The sequence below is a fragment of the Lepisma saccharinum genome, chromosome 16 (genome assembly GCF_977018435.1).
Source record: "Lepisma saccharinum chromosome 16, izLepSacc3.1, whole genome shotgun sequence".
NCBI lineage: Eukaryota > Metazoa > Arthropoda > Insecta > Zygentoma > Lepismatidae > Lepisma > Lepisma saccharinum.
In genome coordinates this window covers 58,426,985-58,431,928 of record NC_139244.1, presented here as the reverse complement: position 1 = coordinate 58,431,928, position 4,944 = coordinate 58,426,985, and positions in this window count along the sequence as shown.

Here is a 4,944-nt window from a genome sequence, read left to right as displayed (position 1 = left end):
TATATTTTGAGCCTAACAATGAAAAAACAGGAATTTGGCATTCAAAACTGCTTTATTGTTTTTCGAAGAATTCTCCTTTATGGTCAATACACTGTGGAGTGGGAGATCGGGACAAAGGGGAGGTAAGAATACGTCGAGCAGTGACCTTGCATTAGAAAGAGAAACTATCACCATATTTCATAGCAACGTTCAAGGGTTGACATCAAAAGCGTCAGAGATAGATATATTTTTCGAGGAACAAAAAGAAAACAATAATGAAATTAGTACTTTTTGTTGCACTGAACACTGGTTAGTAAAAGATGAAACAAAGTTTAATTATATTGATAATTTAAGTATTGCATCTAGTTACAGTAGGCCTAATATAATAAGAGGCGGGTCTTTAATTTTCACTCAGAATGAACTTAAAAGTAACGTAGTTGAAATAAAGCAAGCTGTTGAGTTGTCAGTAGAACAAGACTTTGAATGCGCCGCGATTGAAATAGCTATTTACAACTTATGTGTAATATCAATATATAGAACGCCTAGTGGAAATATGGATGCATTCTTAAAAAAGTTAACACTAGTACTAGATCTCGTAACAAAAAGCTCCAAAAAGAGTATTGTTGTTTGTGGAGATTTTAATATTGATATATCTAAAGACACAGCAGAAAAAAATAGTTTTCTGGATGTAATGAACTCTTTGGGTCTGTTTCATACAATTACAACTCCAACTAGAATCACCAACAAAACAAAAAGTACAATAGACAATATTTTTACCAATATAAACGTTAATAAATATTCAGTAGAAACTTGCATAGGTTTTTCTGACCATGATTCTCAGCTTATTAAGGTAAACGTAATAGAAGACAAGCGGAATCATAAACCACGCGTAAAATTCAGAGTTATTAGACCTACAAACAATGATGAGAACATTTCAAAATTCAGAAACGCGCTTAAATCAGAAACATGGGATTTTATAAACAATATGGCTGTAAACGTAAACGCGAAATTCGAAAAATTTCTTGATACTGTAAGATACCATTTTAATAAATGTTTTCCCATAAAAAAAGCACAAGTTCACAACAAAACCAATTGCCTATGGATAACCAAGAAAATTAAAAATCTTAGCAAATTAAAACGATCATTGCATAAACAGAGTAAATATGCAAACAGCCCTACCCTTAAAGATCATTACAAACAGTTCAACAAAAATTACAAGAAAACATTAAAACATTGCAAACAGTTGTATGTTGATAAAAAGTTGAATAATTCAGAAAACAAAACTGCAGAACTATGGAAAATAGTTAATCATATAACAGGTAAAAAAACGACCACGAATCAAGATATCATATTAGAAGCAGGTGATGTAATAGATACAGATCCTCAAAAAATAGCTAACACTTTTAATAATTATTTTGTTAATGTAGCACTTAACCTGCAACGTAACATCAGCGTAACGGACACATACAAAGAAAAGTTAAATAACGTGAAAAGATCTTTCACGCATTCTTTTTATATGACCCCTACTACAGACGAAGAAATTTCCAACATAATTCGAAATATGAAAAACAAAAAGTCAACAGGGCTAGATTCAATGCCGATTAACGTGATCAAAGAGATTTGCACGTACATTAACGAGCCTTTGGCTAAATTAATTAACGAGTGTATGGAAAATGGTAGCTTTCCAGATTGTCTAAAAATTTTTGTCTAAAAGTATTTTGAGGTATGGTATCCAATTTTGGGGGAACTCTGCTCAATCGCAGAGCATTTTTAAAATTCAAAAAAGAGCATTGCGTATTTTGGCAAATGCACACAAAACTGATACATGTAAACCTCTTTTCAAAAAATTCCGTATATTAACACTTCCAAGTTTGTACATACTTGAAACACTTACTTTCATAAACAAAACACAATCGAACTATCCAAAGAACATAGACACCCACAATTACAATACCAGACAAAAAGATAACTTCCACATTCCCAAAGTGCAGCTAACTGCATATCAAACGGGACCTTTTTACTCAGGCATCCAGTTATACAATATATTACCAAAACGTTACAAAAATTTTGAAAGATCCACAATCTTTAAAAGTAAAGTGAAAAAATTGTTATTGGAATACACATTATATTCAGTTCAAGAATTTCAAGAATTAAATAACTTTATAAAATAAATGTAGATTGTATACACTAGATAATATGTACTTTTACAGCACTAGTTCACTTCAAAAATAATTTGTCAGTGTATGTTTTACTATTGATTGATTGATTGATTGATTTAGTTTATTTTACTTCGCGTTTTGTGCCTCTTGGCTAATTTGCGAAGATGGGGATGAGTGATGAAACGATGAAATTGATGAATGGACATTCACAAACAACCAAACCCGACCGGGATTCGAACCCGGGACCCTTGGCGTCGCAGCGGGATGTGCTAACCACTCGGCCACAGGGTCGGGCATATGTTTTACTATTATATTATGTTATATTATAAAAAATTCTGCCAAATTGATGTGTATATGTATATATTATGTGCGATGTCAATATAATGTATTTTGTAATGTACATGCACCAATGCCCCTCAGGGGTACTTTCGGTGTGAAAATTGCTCAATAAACTCAATAAACTCAATTCGTTCGAACCATTTGTCAAAGCAGTTTTTCCAATCTTCTTGAGACACCTCCATAATATGGTTTTTGAACGCATCAACGGCGTCTTCCACCGACGAAAATCGTTGTCCACGCAATTTATTCTTGACATTCGGGAACAAGAAGAAGTCATTGGGTACCAAATGAGGACTGTACGGCGAATGACCCATCAATTCGATTTTTTGACTGTTCATAAAGTCGGTTGTTGGACGAGATGTGTGACAGCTGGCATTGTCTTGATGAAGAATGATCCGATGGCGTTTGTTTGTTTTCCGTATTACAATCTTATATACGTCTTTTGAAGCACCACGATTGTATTTATTGAGCATTTGTTTGCACCAATTGACGCGAGCGTCTTTTTGAGTTTTTGTCAAATTGTGTGGGATCCAACGAGAACATACCTTTCTCACAGATAAATGATCATGTAATATTTTATATATGCTGGTGGAACTAATGCCTATGGTTGCCTCAATCTCACAGTATGTCACATGACGATCTTGCAGTATTAGGTTTTGCACAGCATCAATGTTTTCTTGAACGACCTTCGCCAATCTCGTCGGTGAGCGAATGGCGGCCACGATTAAATTCGTTATACCAGCGTTTCACAGTGGGGATGGGGCTTCATCGCCAAATGTGGAAGTAAGTTGATCGATGCACTCTTGTCTTGATAATCCACGTCGAAAATCGTAAAAAATCATCGCACGAAAATGTTCACGAGTTAATTCCATTTTATTGTCTCCAAGGCAACATAAACAACACAAATGAAGCTATTGACAAAACATTTGAAGTAAGTTATGGTCAATAATGCCAGACGATTCCGTGCAAACGTCAAATCGCGCCTAACTTCAATCAGTGTTGCCAAGGCTCAAAATATAAATAGTGACCCTCGTAATATAATATGCCTAGTCATTCCATTGATTGATTCCAATTGTGCACACAAAATATGGTATAATGTCCACTCCTAACCAACCTCCATGGCGGAGTGGTTAGCACAGCATGCTACGACAGCATGGGCCCCTGGTTCGAATCTCGGCTTGGCCATGGGTGTTCTTGGTGAGTGTCCGTTAATCAATGTCATCATATCATCACTCATTACTCATCTTCATCGTCGCTATTTGCCAAAAGTGAAAGAATAGCGACACTAAATAACAAAAATCCAATCAAATGGAACATCTTCACCGATTTAATTCTATACCGTACCAAATTCCCAGTTTATTACTGCTTCTTGCTTCATTTTACAGCATCTCAATTGTTTTCAGATTCAAAAAAAATTGGAATGTTGAGCAGTTGATTGTGCATTGTTTCGTTTTTTGGATTGTTTAATTAATGTCGCATTAATTAGTTTTAGACCAATCGTGACAGAGGGAATCAAGAGCATAAAGGAAGGGGAAAAGACAAGTTAGAGACCACGGCTCTCTTTGAAGGTAGGATTCCTGGAACACGACTGAAGTGACTGCAGAATATTATGGATAAAATTTGTTTAGCTTTTTCCTTTTATTCCTGTTTCAGTTATTTTACTTCGCTTATCTTCTACCACTCATATTAATCATGTTGCTGAGGAAGAATTATAAACTCGTGAAATGGACGACGAGACAAAAAATAATATGCCTCTCCCACGGTTCGAAACTGTGACCACAAAATATTGTCTTATTTTTAAAATTTACGCCAAATATGGTTTCACTCGTCTTTTCTCAAGGCGTTCCTTTGCCTCTCCGATGGCGAAGTGGTAACGTCTTCGACATGTAATCAAAGGCTTCCGAATTCAATACCAGGTAGAGGAACATTTGGTTCGGATCCCACTTTAATCTGTAGGTCCAGTGAATAAACTAGACTTAAACAATTAACGTGTCGCATGTGGTCGGTGATGAGAACCATCATTTCAGTGAACCTTCTTGACAATGACTAGAATCACTCGAAAAATATTTCCTTACGAGTAGATCTTAAGAAACCAGTTGCTGAAATGTTCTTCTTGAGGCCACGTAGCACCCAGCTGTTGTTTGTTGTTGCTGGGCATAAGCCATGTGACTCATGCTATCAATGCTCAATCCTTCCCGAGAACTCAGATCCACCAGACAAACTTATGCGAATAATTTGTTATTTGGGTTGCATAAACAACAGGCTTTAAAACGTTACGAAATTCTAGATCCCGTGGCCCAGGTAATTCTTTCTCCTACTGTACAGAGTGAGGTCAGTGGAAAGAATAACAGACGTGGAAAATAGAACGAAGTTTCACTTTCCTCCATTTTGTTAAATTCATTTTTTAAAAAAAACAAGCCAAAGGTTGTTATGGGATAATAACAATGACTAGTTCAAAGACATTTTA